The sequence below is a fragment of the Prionailurus bengalensis genome, chromosome F2 (genome assembly GCF_016509475.1).
Source record: "Prionailurus bengalensis isolate Pbe53 chromosome F2, Fcat_Pben_1.1_paternal_pri, whole genome shotgun sequence".
Classification (NCBI taxonomy): Eukaryota; Metazoa; Chordata; class Mammalia; order Carnivora; family Felidae; genus Prionailurus; species Prionailurus bengalensis.
Window position 1 is genome coordinate 51,894,753 of NC_057353.1, and position 21,657 is coordinate 51,916,409.

The 21,657-nt window shown below is 38.7% G+C and overlaps 1 protein-coding gene and 1 pseudogene across 3 annotated transcripts in view; both read left to right on the forward strand.

Annotated features, from left to right (window-relative positions):
• OXR1 (oxidation resistance 1) overlaps window positions 1-21,657 on the forward strand; it is a 463,965-nt gene that overhangs the window by 317,948 nt on the left and 124,360 nt on the right. The window lies entirely within an intron of this gene.
• On the forward strand, window positions 1,455-10,820 carry LOC122496125 (annotated as a pseudogene).

Here is a 21,657-nt window from a genome sequence, read left to right on the forward strand (position 1 = left end):
GTGAACACATAAAATTTACCCAGCACATTCTAGATATTTGAATTCCTGTTATGTGCCAGGCACAAACATGGTCTTACCCTCAGTGTACTTAAAAGTTAGTTGGAACTCTTTCACCTAGGATTCTTTGAAATAGCCCTGCTTTCAGAAAGTTTCACTTACCCATTATGCCCAATCCCTGTATGCAGAACCATCAGATTTACAAAATTGGGGTGAAGGCTAAGACCTCTAACATCAGCTTAGGTTCCGTAGCGTTATTGAGTAAGGAAGCATGACCACTATGGGAATTCTGGGCATGGTTCCAGTTATTCCAGGCAAATGAAAGCATTTATTATTGTGGAGGAACCTGATCAGCTACTGAGAAGAAACTATCTTTGGGTGTAATGGTGATGGTTGTGTGGCATAATGGAGATGGACAGTCCTGAGTTGAAAATCCTACAGTTGGACACAAGTTCTACAATGTTGAACAAAACCTTCCTTTTTCCTTTTCATTGTCTATGAAGTAGGAGTGATTTTTTTAAATAATTTTTAAAATTTTTAATTTATTTTTGAGAGAGAGACAGAGCACGAGTGGGGGAGGAGCAGAGAGAGAGGGAGACACAGAATCCCAAGCAGGTTCCAGGCTCTGAGCTGTCATCACAGAGCCTGACATGGGACTCAGACTTGTGAACCATTAGATCATGACCTGAGCTGAAGTTGGACGCTTAACCTCTGAGCCACCTAGGCACCTAGGAGTAATATTCTTTCAGAGCTTTAGTAAGGGTCAAAAAAACAAAAACAAAACAAAAAAAAAAAAAAATATATATATATATATATATATATATATATATATATATATATATATAAATTTCCCCACAGTGTGTTTCATACTGTTTATGTAGTAGTGTTCTTTCAAGTCAAGGCTGAGTCACAAGAAATTAAAACTGACCCAATCATATTTAAAAAAAGATAGAGATGATAATGATTGGGCAAGCATCAACACCCACAGCTTCATGGAGACAGGACTTGGTCCTAGAAAGTCAGGAGTCAAGGTTGTCTCTCTCTTTCTCTGCTTCCCCAAGGTCTCTCATTTTCACATTTCTCTCCCAGTCTTTTCCATTCTCCTTTATAGACTAGTTTCTTTCCTTATCCATTAACTTGCCTGTGACTTCTGTTGTTATGACTTCAATTAGGCCCTAACTCTACATAGTCTTTGATTTTCAGAATTTATCTCTTAGTTCTGATTGCCCAGACTGTCTGCCTATGGAAGAGCAACCCTTGAGTCAAGTGTCAGGTGGGACCTCATCGTATAATCAGCCCGAGGAAAGGGTCATGAAAACAAATATGCCAACATAGGCCTCTCTTCAACAAGTAGAAAATGTTAGACTTGGATGACATCCCTAGACGTGCACCTGTAGCTGCAGTGAAATCATATCACCTTGAACTTACTCAGACTCAAACCTCATATAAAGTATAGAATGTGCCGCCATTATTGTCGTCTAACCCTCACAATAAGTAAATCTAACATTATAGAGCTTACTATGAATAACATAATTAAAAAGGTGAGTATACCAACAAACAAACAGAAACACTTTGTAATTCTTCATCCATATCCCATTCACCACTAAGGTTTCATAGTTATCTTAAATGCAATGTGGTTTGAGTGTCCAAACATCTGCATATAGACTTTCCTTTTGTTCTTCCTTAAACGATACTTGATTGTGCTTATGCACTTTTCCACATGTGGTGCATACACCAAACCATGCATACCATGTGTATGGAAGACTTAATGATTTTTTTCAATCATAAATTTGGCAATACATGTTTCTTAGCTCTTCCTTGTTGACTTAAAAATCACCCTTGTGTAAGCTGGTATTCCATGTGGTCACATTATCACTGGTCATTCCAAATGGAATATAATTATTCTGAATTACAGATGGTGCTGATTAATACTTGATCTTATTATTTTGGTTAATTATATTGCTAAAATAGGTGGTAGAACAGGCAAGGATTTACTAAATTTCATTTAAAAGACCTAAGGTTTTGCAACTAATTAGTTTCTGAGCCAAATATTTGACTCCTGTTTTTGTGCTTTTCTTCCTGAATTCACTGTCTTCCTGAAGGTTTGCTGTGTTCCACAGTCGTGGACTACCAAGTTATTTGAAAAAATAGGCTGTTAATAGCCAAGAACTACAAAAATAGGGAAAATATGGCTATGTGAGGAGAAGGCATTGCTAGTAATGGAGAGAGTATAAAACTTACTCCCTATGCTCACGGTTTTGTACCATCTTGTAACAGGGAACACAAAATACGTAATTAGTGGGACAAATCTGCATATTTACATGAATTTTAAAAATGCTTAGATGCCACCACCTTTTCCTTTTCTGTCATGTACAGTATTGTTGATAACCACCAAATTCGATATTAGCTTTTAGCTTTCTATAAAATTCTGTGGGCATTGTTCTTTTTAAGACTTGCAGCATGAGAAATCATGCTTATGAACTCATCCATTTGTTTTCTGGGAATAGTTGCAGAAATTGAAGCAGTAACAAAACTCCGTTGCTTTATTTACTGAAGTGTTGGATTGCACGATTTTAAACCAAGGACAAAGAGAAAAGAGGAAGAGTTTTACTAACACTGTCAATTGCCTTTCCAGCACACAGCTGATTAAGAAATGCTTGTACAGCTATTTGCAATAACGTAGAAGACATGTCTACTCTTTGATAATTGCTATATAAGTTTTCCTTGTTTATTCTCACAGAGTAGTTCTCAAAAAGTTTATGTAATGTGCGGGAGGATTATACCAAGAAGGAAGTGTTTCAGAAATGGTTTAAGCTGCTTCTGTATGTGCATAAGCATGTGAGCATGTTTGTGTGGCCCATGTACACGTGTACGTGTATGATTCATGCATCTCTTTGCACAAAGGATTTGAGGTCACAGGATGTCATTCTGGGTAAAAAGGCACATCAAATTATAATCAGCTAATAGAGCAGACACTACATAATGTTCTCTTCGGCATAGATTTCTGGAAATCTTACAAGCTGAAGAAGGTGAGATCCTGGGGCTTTTAATTTGCACGAGGGTAAAATCATCCCTTTGTGCTGAAAGGGTGTGAGGAAAAGATTTCCCTAGGGAAGGCAAGCTTTTAGAGGAGCTCACTGTATAATTCATAAAGACACAAACTGTCATATTTTACATTTGAAAACTAAAACTTTAAAAATTATTTATCAAAATTAAAACTACAGGAATTAAAACATAAGGGTGAGGTGTGGCTGGCTTTTGACATTGCTAATCTGGTTTCTGTCTCAGGTCTATTTGTATGGGTCAGAAGCTCTTCCTTCTCCAACAAGACTCAGCCTAGGCTTGCCTAATAGCCTGCTGTAATTGAGCCAACCACCTTCTGTAGGGGAGGAGCCAGGACAGAAATAGCTAGGATTTAATGTTGTGAACAAGGGCTTCCTAAAAACCTTAACTCTTATCTCCTACTTCTCATTTGGGTTGAAAGGACATAAACACTAAGCTTCGAGGAATGGAAATTAGTTATTTGCGATAAGGCCCTTTTTCCTTCCTGGTTGAAAGCAACCATTAGAAAGTAGTCATCCTAACAAGTAAATACTCATTGTTTTTATTATGTGTGATTATAATCCATTCTTGTCCCCTGATGTCATGACATAAGTATCTTTGAGTAGAACTCTATTAAGGAACTTTCTAAGAAAGAAAGATGGTAATTTGAGGGACCTCTCTAGATCTTTTGGGAAAATTGGGAGGGTGAGAAAATAGTGGTTAAGAGCATGGGCTTTGGTATCACAGCAGAATACAACTTCCCTAAGCCTCCATTTTTTTCATAAAATGGGGATAATAATAGGTCCTGCCTCAGATATGGCATATAAAGTATTTAGCAGATCTACTAGTTTCCTGTTGCAGTTGTAACAAATTACAAAAATATGAGTGGCTAAAAACAACACAAATTTAAAATTTTATAGCTTTGGTGATCTGAAGTGCAAAACGCTTCTCATAAGGCTATGTGGGTAGGTGGGGCTGCTTTTCTTTCTGGAGACTCTAGGGAAGGATCCATTTTCTTGCCTTTTCCAGCTTGTAGAGGCCCCCTGCCATGTTCAAAGCCAGCAGTGGCCAGTCAAGTCTTTCTCACATCACATCACTCAGCCACAGACTCTCCAGTCTCCCTTTTCTACTTATGAGGACACCTGTGATTACTTCGGTCCCATCAGGATAATTTCCTATCTCAAGGCCAACTAATTAGCAACCCTTAATCCTATCTGCAAGCTGAATTCCTCCTTGCCTCGTAAGGGAACATGTTCACAGGTTCCAGGGATTAGGACAAGGACACGTGTAGGGTCATTTGTTCTGCCTACCATACCAGAATACCTGCCACTAAATCAACCCACAGGAGCTGTGTCGGTTTTTGCCATTCTTACCCCCCCAAAAGGAAGAAACCCTCTCTGAATGGTTTTTGTTGTTCAACAAGATGCCAGCTGACCAATGTCCCAGAAACCAGATAAGTACAAAGCCCTCCTCACTCCATTTCAAAACCCTTTACAAACAGTAGTTTTGGCACTCTGCCTTTAAAGCTGAAAAAAAAAAAAGAAGAGTGTTGTTACATCTGACCTAAATACACGTGGTCTACAGCATTCTTGTTCTCTCTTCACACTTCTTTCTTGAGGATATTGTCTGCTATGGTATCAACTCACCTCTATGCAGCTGACTCTCCCAAAGTAGAACTTGAATGCTAACCTTTCTGTCAAGCTTAAGGGACCACATGTCCAGCTTGAGCTGGGAACCTCCTCCTGAATATTCTGTGTGTCCCTGAAATATCTCCGGAATTCAAATGACTGCCTTTGACTCAAACCATCCTTCCTCCCTGCTGGTTGCAAGGGCAGCGCTCCTCTTTCTGGCATGTAGACAAAAACACCCGCCCCCCATGTACTCCTTATCCATTAGCTTGCATGCAGCTTCTGTTGTTAGGACTTCAATTAGGCTCTGCTGCCCTTGTGCTCCGTACCACTCTTACAAGTGCCATCCAAGTTCAAGCTTCTTGTATCTTTGTCAGGACTATAGGTAGAGCCTCCTAATTGTCTCGTGTTTTCCTCCCTTCACTGATATGTGCCAATACCCCCAGGAAGCCTCAGGTCCCTCCTTTCCATACCTTTGGCCTTAAATCAATCCCACTTTGTATTAAATCCATTTTTGTCAACATACTGAAGGGCTCAAGGAATTATTTTTAAGCACCTACCATTTGATAGTCATTGTATTTAGACATTTCACATGCAATATCTCATTTAACCCTAATTTAATGCCCTAGCAGGTAGATGTTATTTCTACTTTTTAATTAGTGAGGCAATTGGGGGTTAGAAAGCTTTGAATATAATTCAGCCAAAACTACACAGTAAGCGGCAGAGAGAGAATTCAAACTCTGATGTATCTGATTCCAAAGCCCCTACTTCTACCGCTACACTGGAACCCTCCCATTTGACTTTGTTTTTAAGGCATCTGTTTTGTGAAGGCTTGCTCAAGTCCATGTATTTTAGCAGCAAATCTTCCAGTAGCCTCATGACAAACATATGTGTGCTCATGCTGGTGGTGGTTTCTGTAGGCAGCTAAGGACTGCTGGTGTGTTTTTGGTTTTGTTTTTGTTTTTTCTCGAAGATCTAGGACTTGTTAAACCTCTGCTGTTGACATGGCTTGCAGATAAATCCAGGTGCATTTCTTACATCCGGGGGAAAAAAAATGGATGATGTGAGAAAAACAAAAACGGATGGTTGTCCATGTGTGCATGGGTTTTACCCATGTTAAGGCTCTTCTGAAGTTAAATAATCCTGATAAATCTGTTCCCTTTCCATTAGAGATCAACTCTCAGTGACAAGCCAAAACATGCTTTTCTTCTTTTACCAAAACACCCACAAAGGAAATAGAAACCAGTTTAGCAACTTTGTAAGTGGGTGCGAAAGGATTCCTATAAATAAAGCCTCCATTGTGCCACTCTGTTCATGTTAGGTTTGGAATGCTGATGGTTTATGTTGTCCTACTCTGAACTTTTACTGACAACCTAGTGAATTAGCTCCAGCTGACTTCAATGCTTCTTAAAGTATCGAGCAATACTTTATGAGCACATGCTTAATCACAAACAATACTTTATGAACAGACTTTGTTCCCCTCCACCACTACTCTTCATCCTTTCCTGATCAGTTACTTTCTTAAAGAGAGAAAAACAAATAATGTAACTCAAACTAGGTGATCTGAATAATAGGAAGAATGCTGTCTGGGACATTAAGAAGCTTTATTGCTCATTTAAAAAAGTATCAAAGCAAATACTATAGACAGGTCAGTTTGGGCAACTCTTTTCTATTCACATGGTGGCTCCCCTGCCCCCCCCCCTTTTTTTTGAGTATGGAACCATAGAATGTAAAAAGCTGCAAGAAATAGACTTCAGTAATGTAAGGAAGTATCCTTTCAAATCTTATTCTTTTATAGGTAGGAAAATGCAAACAAAATTAACTACTAGATGTTGTTCTTAGATTTTTGTATAATTGTGAAAGCTAAGCATAGCAGAAGAAATTGACCTTAAACTTGAGAATTAAAAATGCTGTCTGGAGTTATTATTGGGTCATTATTCAAAATTGGAATACTGACAATGGGTCATATAAAAGTATTATGTCAATGTGAAATTGAGGTTGAAAACAACTCTATGGTTATTAAAAAATATCCATATCATCCATAGTCATAGGAAGTATACCTAAGTATTTAGGGACACAGGACCATGATGCATGTAACTTACCCTCAAATGGTTCAGCAAGTATATACACTGTGTGTGTGTATATAAATATATATATATGATGTATACATATATATATTTACATATCATGGAGAGAAAGAAAACACAAATGTAAAAGAAATGGGATAAAATATTACAGTGGTTGAATCTATGTAAAGAATAATGAGCATACCTTTGTCCTAAGCAATGTTAATTTACATAGATGAGCAAATGATGCGTGAATCTAGATTTCCATCCAAGAAGATTATAATTAACAATAGACCTATAAATTCAAGTGTTTACTAACCATATCCGTTAGGACATTCCACAGATAATTCAAAATTAACCTTTCCACAATTGGTTTTACAAGGTCCCCCTTTAACCTGAATTTCTTCATTGTTTCTGGTACCAAACTGGATCCTTTCCTCCATTTCCCTTACCACATCTCCTCCACCAACACAAGGAAACATTCATGACACTCCAAGTCTGATCAAATCAAAAGTTAGAATCAACCCTTAAAATAACAAAAAATTGGATTATTATGAATATGTTTTTGAAACTCGCATCAGGTGTGTACATATTCATTCAGTCAATATGGTTTTCCACAGCAACTTCTGTGTATAGCAACTTCTGGTTGGGTCATTGGACACATACTTATTGGCCTCCTACAGTGTTCTAGAGGCTGTTTTGGATGTGAGGATATAGCAAGGAACATTCTTAGAGTTTAAATTCTAGTGGGGGTGGTTATTCAGAAGCATATAAATGTATAATGTCAGTGGTAAGTGTCATGAAAGAAAAGTGTATAAGGGGGTGTTTCCTTGGGTACTGTAATCAGGGAAGACCTCTCTAGTGAAGAAGTATATGAACAGGGATTTAATATAATGGTGAAGCAAAGTCAGGCTAATGTCTTGGAAGAACATTCTAAGAAAAGGGGAATTTCAAGCGTGAAGGCCTTAGGCCAGGAGTATGCTTGGTGTTCAAGGAACAGCCAAGAGTTCTATGTGTATTATTATACTCAGTTAGCAAGAGGATAAGGAAGGAAGGGAGTTCTTAGGTCTGGATCCTATGATCCACTCTGTGAGCAGTGAATCCACTCTGCCAGGTCTAATTTAGTCTGGGTATCAATTTCAGTTGTCCTCATGATTTTGTACTTAGACTGAGAACACAAACTGGACTGCATTTTGTGGGGAAGAAGGGATATTGAGGACCAAGGACAAGGCAAAGGAGTCTCCCAAGTGCAAAGATGTTGCCCTGAAGATTACTGACCCCGAACTGGATAGACCCCAGAGAACTGAAAGTGTGGTGTCAGAAAGATGACAGCAGGAGGAGTAAAACCTTTGTCCTGCGTGAACTAGCATCACTGGTCAAACAGCCTGGACACCCCAGTCTCTTCTCTTTGCCTCCTCCCCTCCCCATTCATTGTTCCAAATGACTGTTCCAAAATTAACTAAGCTGATATCTAGGATCCTTTCTAGCCTTTAGGTAGTGATGGAGAGTATTTTGCTTTTGTACTAAAGCAGTGACTTTTGTCAGGAAGTGTAATACATTGTTTTAATAAGTAAAGTAACTCGATGCCACACTATCTTAACTGATGAATGGATAAAGAAGATGTGGTACGTATGTACAATGGAATACTACTTGGTGATCAAAAAAATGAAATCTTGATTTGCAACAACGTGGATAGAGCCAGAGTGCGTTATGCTAAGCAAAATAAGTCAGTCAGAAAAAGGCAAATATCATATGATTTCACTCATATGTGGAATTTAAGAAACACAACAGATGAACATAGGGGAAGGGAAGGAAAAATAAGATAAAAACAGAGGGACGCAAACCATAAGAGACTCTTAAATACAGAAAACAAACTGAGGGTTGCTGGAGGGGAAGTAGTTGGGGGGATGGGCTTCATAGGTGATGGGCATTAAGGAGGGCACTTGTTGGGATGAGCACTGGGTGTTGTATGTAAGTGGTGAATCACTGGGTTCTACTCCCTAAACCAATACTACACTGTATGTTAACTAACTTGAATTTAAATAAATAAGTTTAAAATAATAATAATAAAATAAAATAATAAATTCCAGTTTTTATATCAGTTTCTAGGCACATGGTCTAGGCACATAGACCAAATATAATATAATTTTAATTTATATACCTCTGTATGGTTAAAAAAAAAAAGCAAACAACAAAAAAGGTCATTCTGTTTTTTTCAAGAGAACTGACTTTTTTCCAGGATTGACTTACATGACTAAAACAGCTTGAATTATTTTCTAAAATATCTATTCCATTTTATTTTCTTCTTCATCAGTTTCTAATCAATTCATCATTTTTCTTTCTCATTTTATTCTTCTTGATCTTTGTTGTTTCCCCTTCTTGATGTCCATAATCCTAAAGATTGTCTTCCTTTTGCTGAAAAATCTTTCTGATAAGCATACCCTTTTCAAGTTCATGTAAAATAAATATAAATAAGTAAGGGTAGAAGACAAAATGGGGCAGAACATCATATGGAAATGAAAACAGTATATTCAAGGCACACTCTTCATATTTTATAATTAATAATTATAATTTACAAAGTAAAAAGTTAAAAATATATGCTATTAGGCAGTCTCCACAGCACCATTGATTGATACAACTATTTTAATCAGACGTTAACTTTAACATAATTCTTTTAGGATATAATAATCTTCATGTACTATATAGCTTATTATGCATGTAACCATTCATTTTCTTCTGTAGACTTTATTGTAGGATCTTGAAATCAAGCTTAAAACTCATTCATCACGATGATCTGCATTTTTTCTTTTATTTCCTTTCTTTATCTCTTCTCATGATAATTTTTAATTTTCCAAATCAGACCAGAAAAGCTTTTTTTTAGATTATGGAAACACTAATTTGAAAAGACATTTGCACCTCCATGTTTACTGCAACATTATTTACAGTAGCCAAGATGTGGAAGCAACCTAAACGTCCATCCATAGATGAATGGAGAAAGATATGGAATACTACTTAGCCATAAAAAAAAAAAATGAAACCTTTTTTTTTTTTTTTTTAATTTTTTTTTTTCAACGTTTATTTATTTTTGGGACAGAGAGAGACAGAGCATGAACGGGGGAGGGGCAGAGAGAGAGGGAGACACAGGATCGGAAACAGGCTCCAGGCTCTGAGCCGTCAGCCCAGAGCCCGACGCGGGGCTCGAACTCAACTGACCGTGAGATCGTGACCTGGCTGAAGTCGGACGCTTAACCGACTGCGCCACCCAGGTGCCCCAAAAAAATGAAACCTTGACATTTGCAACGACATGGATGGATCTGGAAGGTGTAATGCTAACTGAAATAAGTCAGAGAAAGACATACCATAGGATCTCACTCATATATGGAATTTAAGAAACTATAACAAGAACTTCCTTTCTTGAGTGGCAGCCAGAGCAGAGAGAGCACCCTGAAGGCCTTGGGCACACTGTGAGAATACAAGGTAGTGGGGTGTCTCCTGCCCACCCCCAAATGCCGCACTCCACCCCTCTATTACATGCGAATCTTTGCACCTGATCATGTTGTCACCGAGTCCCACTTCTGGTACTTTGTGTCTCAGCTGAAGATGAAGTCTTCAGAGGAAATCGTGGACTGTGGACAGGTGTTTGAGAAATGAGAAATCCCCCTTGAGGGTGAGGAACTTCAGCACCTGGCTGTGCTCTGACTCCCGCAGGGGCGCCCACAACCTGTACCGGCAGTACCGGGACCGACCGCGGCAGGCGCTGTCACCCAGCGCTACTGAGACACAGCCGGGCGCTCCACACCGCGCCGGGCTCACTCCATCCAGGTCATGAAGGTGGAGGAGATCACAGCCAGCAAGTGCCGCCAACCCTCAGCCCAGCAGTTCCGGGACTCCAAGATTGAGTTCCCGCTGCCCCACTGGGTCCTGTGTCCCCAGCACAAGCCATAATGCACTGCCAAGAGACCCAACACATTCTTGTAGATGCAGAGCCTCCCTGTCCCCAGGTCGGCCGAAATAAACTCCTTGGGGGAAAAAAGACAGAGAGAGAGAAACAAACAATCAAAAAAGGAACAAAGGAAAAAAAAAAGAGACAAACCAAAAAACAAACTCTTAACTATAAACAACTGGTGGTTACCAGAGGGGAGATGGTGGGGGGATGGGTGAAATAGGTGAAAGGCATTGAGACTTAATTTTTATGATGAACACAAGTAATGTATAGAATTGTTGAATCAACACAGGTATCAGGTTGTATACCTGAAAGTGATAGAACACTCTATGTTAACTCTAATGGAAGTAAAATTTTTAAAAAAATTAAAATAAAACATAAAAAATATGAAATAAAATAAATTTTAAAGAGAAAATCTTTTTTAATGTATATTTATTTGTTTTGATCCAGAGAGAGAGAGAGAGAGCAAGCATGGGGAGGATCAGAGAGAGGGAGAAAGAGAATCCAAAGCAGGCTCCTTGCTATCAGCACAGAGCCCTATGCGGGGCTTGATCTCACAAACGGCAAGATCATGACCTGAGCTGAAAGGAAGAGTCAGACACTTAACTGAATGAATCACCCAGGTGCCCCAAAAGAGAAGATATTTTTTTTTTTACTGTTGAATACAGGTCACACATGATGTTCCAATTTCAGGTATATAACATAGTGATTCAACAACTCTCTATATGCTGTGCTCACAAGTGTAGCTACCATCTGTCACTGTGCAACACGATTGCAATACCATCGACTATATTCCCTGTGCTGCACTGTTTATTCCTGTGACTTATTTATTCCATACTGGAAGCCTGTAGCTCCCACTGCCCTTCACCAATTTTGCCTGTCTCCCATTCCCACCCCTCAGGCCATCATGTTTGTTCTTTGTATTTACAGGTTTGATTCTGTTTTTTTGCTTGTTTGTTCGAGCTTTGTTTTGAAGAGTTCATCCTAATCAATTTCTGCATTATAAAAAATGTTGTACAAACATGGCTTGTCTTGACGTGGCAGGCAATATGTGAGATTTCTACACATGCTTTTATAGCTGTCTCTTCATGATGATAATTTAACAAGCTAGCATTTATTGGGTACTTACTATAGGCCAAGTACTGTTCTACGTTCCATGTATGTATTAAGTCATTTAACCCTGATAGCAGCCCCATGAGGTAGGAACTATTAAAATCCTGGTTTCACAGATGATAAAACTGAGAGGCAGAGAGGTTGATAATTTACCCCAGGCCTCATGTCTGGAAAGTAGAGAACCAGAGAGTTGAGCCCAGGCAGACTGGCTCCAGAGCCTTAACTGTTCATCACTCTGCAACGCTTGCGTTAGCTGATGTAGCCCAGAGAACGCGGGAGGGATGCTGACTACTGAGTGCAGACTGCTGAGCAATGTAACAGGAGGGAAGAACAGAATGGAAAATTTGCTCCCTGCTTAATATGTGACATGTTTCCCAAAAGCACAGAACTGTAAGAGACTTTATTTTTTCTTTAGTCATAAAGTATGTGCACAAGGAAGAGAATTTAAAAGGCTGTGTGTAGGGGTGCCGAGGTGGCTCAGTTGATTAGGTGTCAGACTTCACGATGTCACGGTTTGTGAGTTCCAGCCCCATGTCGGGCTCTGTGCTGACAGCTCAGAGCCTGGAACCTGCTTCGAATTCTGTGTCCCCCTCTCTCTCTGCCATTCCCCCTCTCACACTCTGTGTCTCTTTCTCTCTCAACAATAAACATTAAAAAAAATAATGATAAAATAAATAAAAGGCTGTGTGTAACAGGTGGCTGCATCCGCACTGTAACCTCAGTTTTTAGCACAGGCTTGCTTCAAACATGTAGTTGTTCAGTACACCACATTAAGTTTTTTTACAGGCTACCCGATTTGCTTTAGTAAAAGCTCTTTTATGAATGTTAAACTTACAGCAGTTTTGTGAGGCATTTCTCTTCCATGAAGCCTAACACTTAAAATACCCTTTATGTATCCAACGGTAAGTGCTGCTATAAGCAGTTCAAAATCTCTTTGAAACACTCCCTCCGTTAAGAAAAAAATTTGTTAAATACTTGACAAGCAACCTTTCTCCTAGAGAAGCTAGAGGGTTTCTACGGACCAGGGAAAATCGCCTCTCCTTCATCCATCCCCTTGAGAATCTTAGTTGAGAACTGACACCATTCATCATTCAGCATCGTGACCCCGTTTTTTCCCATTCAGTACTTCACCTGAGAGGGGAAGTGCTCTTACTGGTCTTCTGTAGAGTGCATTTTGAAAAGGGTGCGCACTACCAGTAAAATTCACATCTCAGGTTAAGATTGTATCCTTGGCATTGTAATGTGATATTAGCAAAAGTACTTTTATAATCCTACCTGCCAACAATTAACATCTATAAATAGAAAGATCACACGATTCCAAAATTACCCAAGTCTTGGAAAGAGTTTTTATCATAGATCTTCCTTTAGCCAAGGGTCTTTTCTCTACCAACTTCAAAAAAAAAAGCTCAATTTGAACAAACTCTGATGATGTAATCAAGCAGATTTATCCATATCATAAAAATAAACCAACACACTTAGGAATTTAAAGTCACATTATCATAGTCAACAATAATGTATGGTACACTTAAATTTATTTTAAGAGGGTATATCTTATGCTAAATGTTCTTACCATAATAAAATTTTAAAAATACTTTCAAAAAATAAGTCACATTACCATAAATTCATTAATCTACATGCTGTAATAACAGATATAATATAAAGAAAAAAAAGGTAAACTAGGAAAGGGGCGCCTGGGTGGTTCAGTTGGTTAAGCCTCTGACTTCGGCTCAGGTCATAATCTCCAGGTTTCTGAGTTGGAGCCCTGCGTTGGGGCTCTGTGCTGAGAGGGCAGAACATGCTTTGGATCCTGTCTCCCTCTCTCTCTGCCCCCCCCCCAAATAAATAAACATTAAAGAAATGTAAACCAGGAAAATAAATTAAAAACTAAGCTAGAAAAATAATCTAGAATAGGGGATCCTGGGTGGCTCAGTCAGTTGAGCATCTGACTCTTGATTTCAGCTCAGGTCATGGTCCCAGGGTCATCGGATTGAGCTACCGCTCAGTATAGAGCCTTCTTGGGATTCTCTCCCTCTCCCTCTCCCTCTCCCTCTGCCCTTCTTCCCTGCTTGTGTGTTCCCTCTCTCTCAAATAAATAGATAAACATTACATATATAATATAAATAAAATTAATATAATAAAATAAATAATATATTATAGGTATTATTTATTTTAGAAAGAGAGAGAGAGCAATGTGGGTCTCAATCCCATGAACCATGATGAACCATGAGATCATGACCTGAGCTGAAATCAAGAGCTGGACGCTCAACCAACTGAGCCACCCAGGTGCCCCATAAAAATAGATTAAAACCTTGGTTTCTGAACATAACTTGTTCTGGAAACATGCTTATAATCCAAAGCACTTACTTATCAAAGCGAATTTCCCCATAAGAAATAGTGGAAACTCAGATGATTCATTCTACAACCCCAAAATATTCATATAAAAATGGTTACAATACTGTAATACACAATAATAAAGAAAATACAAAATATAAAGAAAAATAAATTAACCTGCACTTACCTTTGAAAACCTTCATGGCTGGTGTGAAGCAGACAAGAAAGAGGAGGGTTATTGTGTAGGACAACTTGCACTATCACTAATGGAATCACTGCTGTCTATTGACTCAATGGAATATTTTTTTTTTTTGTACAACTTTAAGAAGGAACCTATCCAATGACCTAGAATGAAGCAAAGCATTCCTTAGCTTACTCTTGTCTGGAAAAGCAGAGAGCTGTCCATAGGTGCTTTGAAGTGACAAAAACACACAAGTGCCAGTTGTGGGCACCTTCCAACGTTCTGAAAAATCACTGATTTCTGCCAAACACCACAGCCTGAGACAGAGCATCTGAGTATGGGAGACAATCACCCACAATCCCGCAGCAGGACAGAGAGAGAGAGAGAAGGAACAATTGGCTCAGTTGTGATCATGTGACATTCAGCATCATAAGTTAAAATTTATTAGAAATGTTTGCTCTTCTGGTGGAACACTCACAGAACAAGTTACTCACAAGTCAAGGTTTTACTCTAGTTTTAAAGAGCTCTTAGCAACCTGGATCCCAAAGGCGATGGACAGCTAAGAGAAAGCAGTGCCTAAGAACCAGTACTACTCATAGGAAACTATGTACATCAGAGGCCTAATGGACAGGTCTAAACACAATTAAAATATTGAGTTGGTCTTACAAAACCCTGAAACAACTACACTTAACTGATGAGTGAGTCACGTCTAGCTCCTATCAGATTCCTAATGAGAGCAAATAAGAAAGAGCAAATGACAAAACATTGGGAAATCTGTATCTTGTGTAGATGTGGCGCATATATAGATGTAGATATTTGCTTATATAGGCACCTGTCACATACCAGTTCACAAGCGTGTTTGATATGACTGTGTGTTTTTGTAGCTTTCTTGTTCATATTCAAACACAATGCAAATATACAGAGAATTACCATCTATGTGAGATATAGAAATGTCAAAACCCTCCTTTGCATCTTCTGCAGATGTTGAAAACCACGTGTGTATATTTTGTTCAGGGTGTGTGTGTGTGTGTGTGTGTGTGTGTGTGTGTTCTTTTAACAAGAAGTCTGGTTTAAAAAAAGAACCAATTCCTTCCTTATTTTTATGTGCTGTTCTTGTTTCCTGGGAGTCTGCAGCTATGCTAAATTATTTGAAGATGAACATCAGCACATCTTCAGAACACTTCTGCCCTCTCTTTTTGCTCACCACTTAAAGCTGCGAGGAAACAGTCTGTCATTTTCTGTATGTAGCTAACTTGGCAAAACTTTTGAGGATAAGCAGCATCTCCCAGTGTGGTTGTGTATATAACAGGAGAATATTAGCTGAAGCACTTCGTAAATGATAGAGCATTAAACATATGTAAGGCACTGTGGCCATTAGCATTACTTTAAGCCAGCCATGTCATTAAAGGAAAGAATGGAAATTAATATCTATTAAGGACCTAGTTATAGCAGAATGTCAGGAACTTTACTAGAAGTTTTCCATATGTTGTCTTATTGAATAGCATTCATAGAGAATACTGCAGGAACTCTTTTCTCTTTTAATGTTTATTTATTTGTGAGAGAGAGAGTGCGCACACGGGCCTGTGTAGGTGGGGAGGGCCAGAGAGAGGAAGACAGAGGATCTGAAGCAGGGGTTGCACTGTAATTAGGGGCTCGAACTCAGGAACAGAACAACCATGAGACCGTGACCTGAGCTGAAGTCAGAAGCTTAACTGACTGAGCCACCCAGGTGCCACACTACTGGAACTCTTAAAGGTGCCAAATGAAGAGTTTGTAGTGGATACAAACGTAGTTCCATAGAAAAGATGTGACATCATAAATCTTTATTTGAAAATGAATCATAGTGCCAGTTTATAACATTTCCCTCTAAAAAGTATTGGTTTGCTTTACTAGGCAATGAGTAGTTTATTATGGAGCTGTCAGAACTTGGCAAAGGCTATAGATTCTGTATTGCATACAAAATCTTAGTATCTTTGCTGTGATATAGAGTGTCATTTTTATAAACTGGTAGTAACATGAACTCTGCTTCCTTTATAACCGTTGTTAGTTCGTTACAGTATCCTAACCCTGCACACAGTTTTTACTGACCTTTATATCTTTTAAACTGCCCCTGAAGCCCACTGTCTTGGCATCCAGTAATCTTTGGACTTGCAAGGATCTGAGTTGATATTTTTTGCATTCTATGATCATGATTCCTACCTCCAAATAAAATACAGAATTATATGTGTATATCTCAGTGAGCTGCATTGAAGGATCTCATAAAAAATATGACAGGAGAGAATTAAAAAAGAAAAAGTATCCACCAAAATCTTCTCCAGGATTTTGAAGTTAAAAGACATTCGCATGGAGTCAGAGAAAGTCAGGCTCTTGAGGCTGCCATTTGCTTCTATAGAGCTAACAGGGAATGTGGATTAAGAGCGCACAAGGAGAGAATTATTATGACTTCTATCCATTCATTCAATTAGTAAGTGTTCAGCACCATGATGGATGTTGTGGTGGACTCTCTCCTGTACTAACTGGGAAAAAAAAACAGAAAGAAATAACAATAATAGCATAATATTAATATAAGGTATACTGTATCATGATGCAGTTGGAGGTTCTAAGGGAAAAATGAAACTTACGTTTGAACAGTGAGCTCACAGCATTTAAATACCTGTAAAGGTACAAAACACCAGCTAGGTCAGTACCCAGCTTATCAAATGTACTGCCTGTCAGTGCTATTAAGACTAAATAATAGAGATTTGTTAAAGGTGGTCATGCCATTGATTTACCTTATGATAAGAAACCGTACAGAAGTTAGATACGGAGTTATTTTATGTCATTTCATGGTAGACTTGTAGGGTCAACTTAGTAACATATTATGCGGAGCATGCTGGCACTGTTACCAAAATATTCAATGAGCCAAGAGCAAGTCCACAGTCACAAGGTGGGTACAGTTTCCTGTGTGCAGAAACGGAAACTTCTGAATCTCCCACACTGCCACCAGGGGTCAGGCACCGGGTGGGAGGAGAGGGCACTCTCCCAGACAGGAAGTGTTGTATTACCCAGGGCAGCACCAGAACCACAATCCCTGTCCTCTCTTCCTGAAAGCAGCATATTGCTTGCTGAGTAGATTTGAAGGGAGGACCTCAGAAATGTTCTGCCCTCGCAAAGGTATGTGTAAGTGCTCTCAGCTTTAAAGAAGTAATTTTGGAAAGTCAGATAAGGCTGGCTTTGTGTTGTATTTTCAAAATCCAGATAAGCTATATAGAAATCTTGGTTACTGCCTCTAAAAAGGGAATGTTTGATAGGGGAGGTCCAGAGAGGGTAAACTATGCTGAAATATACTAAATCTAAATATAGAATCTAAAAAAGACTTTCGGTGCATGTACATTATTTGTCCCTGATTTACTATAGGTACTGCTGCTAACTACAATTCTATCAGGAGTTGCTCCTAGATATAGATTCAGACATAGTGATTTAGAGTTTGTTTTCATGTACAATGGCCACTTATAACAAGTCATCAGTGACTTCTTTTCATGCATTCACTGGAGGTCATTTGTCAATAAGGTTTCCATATTGTCTTACCTTGCCCCTAACTGAAAAATTGTGCACAGCTCAGGTAATAACAGCGATCAAGTCACATGCTTATATTTTATCACCACTGCTCTGGGTTTCAAAAACTGGTAATACATTTCATTAGGCTCTCCTCACCATCTGCTTAACACTTGGCTTAAATGCATTTGTTTTCCTTCAGCATTTTATTCCTTTAAGTTCTCTGGGCTCCAGAGAAATGAGGAGAGAAATAGGAGGTTTTTGTATTTTTTTATTAAGTTTTGGTCAAACAAGTCAAAATAACATTATTATTGATGGATCGGCCTGTACTTTTAAATGGAAGGAATAAAGCTATAAAAAGATCTGATGCATGTAAGTAACCTCTTTGATTTTTAATGGCATGCAGCTGATGGAATTCATTATTGACTTTTAAAAATGAAATTGCTCCGCATTATTATTTATTTATAATTTTGCCTTTCTAAAGAAGTAATTACCATTACTAGGTTAGTTTTTCCTCAATCACAGCAACTATGTGACAACATCAGAATGTGTAATATTACCACTTAGTCATGAGGCTTAATGATGTTGAGGATATTATCTCTTTCAAATTAGTAATAAATTCATGAGCATAATGCACAGCTAAAAGGTTGAGGATCTTTTCTTTTTTTTTGAGTAATTTCAAAAGTAATTATTTCACATTATAGGGCAATTTATGTATACAATTCTCATTACAGAAACAGAAATGTTTTTAATTAGAAACAATCTAATTTCATTTTTCCAGTTCAGCACACAGATTTTGGGATGGTAATCATGATATATGCAAAATGCCCAAGTAAAATATTTAGATGATTAGTTTCAGCTCAGACAACTTTTTAATTTTAATCACAAATTCTAAAGCTTTTAAGTCATCAAGGAAGTTGATCACCAGTCATAACAAGATTTAATTTCCAAGCATTGCCCAACATTTAATCATTACATTTAGTTCAAATTTGAGAAATAACTAGTTCAAATCTGAGAAATTGTCTAGTTTTCGGTCTTCATGATTTAAAAAATGTGCAAGGATGGAAAAATCTTCAGTATTAGACATGAAGCCAGAGATGATTGAACAATGTATGAAACCCTTTTTGAAAGCTGATGTTTTCAAGTATCATTTCATACGTAGGACAGCAGTTATTGCTTATATAATCAGGGGAGCTGGTACAGACAGGATTCAGACCACCATTGAGTTTCAGTGAAGCTCCTGGTTAAATAAGATCGATCCCTCCTCCATTCTTCTACGTCTCCTCCAGGCCATCCTCGCCTCCCTTAGTTGCTTCCTCCTATCCTCCTCTTCCTCCTCCTCCCTTCTTTACCTTGTACCCTCTTGATGCTTGCACACTCAGACATCTTTTTGCACAAATGGATCTGTTTTTTTTAGCAGTGGTCAACACTGTGAAACTGAAGGATAGTAATTAATATTTCATACACAGCACTTAAGCTTCTTCACCTAGATTATGCATTTTGCTTCATTGTACCCATCCATAGGCACTTAATAAATGCTTATTGATTGTCTAGTAAGGTTGTGTTATGACTTATTTACAGAAATTTCATACCCTCTGCAGTTACCAATACTGTATTTCTTTGATTCTAAGATCTGCCTTCCCTCCATCGCCTGCCCCCCCATTTTAGCTTTTTTTTTTCAACGTTTTTTTTTTATTTATTTTTTGGGACAGAGAGAGACAGAGCATGAACGGGGGAGGGGCAGAGAGAGAGGGAGACACAGAATCGGAAACAGGCTCCAGGCTCTGAGCCATCAGCCCAGAGCCTGACGCGGGGCTCGAACTCACGGACCGCGAGATCGTGACCTGGCTGAAGTCGGACGCTTAACCGACTGCGCCACCCAGGCGGCCCCCATTTTATTTTATTTTATTTTATTTATTTTTTTTTTTTATTTTATTTATTTATTTATTTTTTTTCTGAAATTTATTGACAAATTGGTTTCCATACAACACCCAGTGCTCATCCCAAAAGGTGCCCTCCTCAATACCCATCACCCACCCTCTCCTCCCTCCCACCCCCCATCAACCCTCAGTTTGTTCTCAGTTTTTAACAGTCTCTTATGCTTTGGCTCTCTCCCATTCTAACCTCTTTTTTTTTTTTTTTCCTTCCCCTCCCCCATGGGTTCCTGTTAAGTTTCTCAGGATCCACATAAGAGTGAGACCATATGGTATCTGTCTTTCTCTGTATGGCTTATTTCACTTAGCATCACACTCTCCAGTTCCATCCACGTTGCTACTAAAGGCCATATTTCATTTTTTCTCATTGCCATGTAATATTCCATTGTGTATATAAACCACAATTTCTTTATCCATTCATCAGTGGATGGACATTTAGGCTCTTTCCATAATTTGGCTATTGTTGAGAGTGCTGCTATGAACATTGGGGTACAAGTGGCCCTATGCATCAGTGCTCCTGTATCCCTTGGATAAATTCCTAGCAGTGCTATTGCTGGGTCATAGGGTAGGTCTATTTTTAATTTTCTGAGGAACCTCCACACTGCTTTCCAGAGCGGCTGCACCAATTTGCATTCCCACCAACAGTGCAAGAGGGTTCCCGTTTCTCCACATCCTCTCCAGCATCTATAGTCTCCTGATTTGTTCATTTTGGCCACTCTGACTGGCGTGAGGTGATACCTGAGTGTGGTTTTGATTTGTATTTCCCTGATAAGGAGCGACGCTGAACATCTTTTCATGTGTCTGTTGGCCATCCGGATGTCTTCTTTAGAGAAGTGTCTATTCATGTTTTCTGCCCATTTCTTCACTGGGTTATTTGTTTTTCGGGTGTGGAGTTTGGTGAGCTCTTTATAGATTTTGGATACTAGCCCTTTGTCCGATATGTCATTTGCAAATATCTTTTCCCATTCCGTTGGTTGCCTTTTAGTTTTGTTGGTTGTTTCCTTTGCTGTGCAGAAGCTTTTTATCTTCATAAGGTCCCAGTAATTCACTTTTGCTTTTAATTCCCTTGCCTTTGGGGATGTGTCGAGTAAGAGATTGCTACGGCTGAGGTCAGAGAGGTCTTTTCCTGCTTTCTCCTCTAAGGTTTTGATGGTTTCCTGTCTCACATTTAGGTCCTTTATCCATTTTGAGTTTATTTTTGTGAATGGTGTGAGAAAGTGGTCTAGTTTCAACCTTCTGCATGTTGCTGTCCAGTTCTCCCAGCACCATTTGTTAAAGAGGCTGTCTTTTTTCCATTGGATGTTCTTTCCTGCTTTGTCAAAGATGAGTTGGCCATACGTTTGTGGGTCTAGTTCTGGGGTTTCTATTCTATTCCATTGGTCTATGTGTCTGTTTTGGTGCCAATACCATGCTGTCTTGATGATGACAGCTTTGTAGTAGAGGCTAAAGTCTGGGATTGTGATGCCTCCTGCTTTGGTCTTCTTCTTCAAAATTCCTTTGGCTATTCGGGGCCTTTTGTGGTTCCATATGAATTTTAGGATTGCTTGTTCTAGTTTCGAGAAGAATGCTGGTGCAATTTTGATTGGGATTGCATTGAATGTGTAGATAGCTTTGGGTAGTATTGACATTTTGACAATATTTATTTTTCCAATCCATGAGCAGGGAATGTCTTTCCATTTCTTTAAATCTTCTTCAATTTCCTTCAGAAGCTTTCTATAGTTTTCAGCATACAGATCCTTTACATCTTTGGTTAGATTTATTCCTAGGTATTTTATGCTTCTTGGTGCAATTGTGAATGGGATCAGTTTCTTTATTTGTCTTTCTGTTGCTTCATTGTTAGTGTATAAGAATGCAACTGATTTCTGTACATTGATTTTGTAGCCTGCAA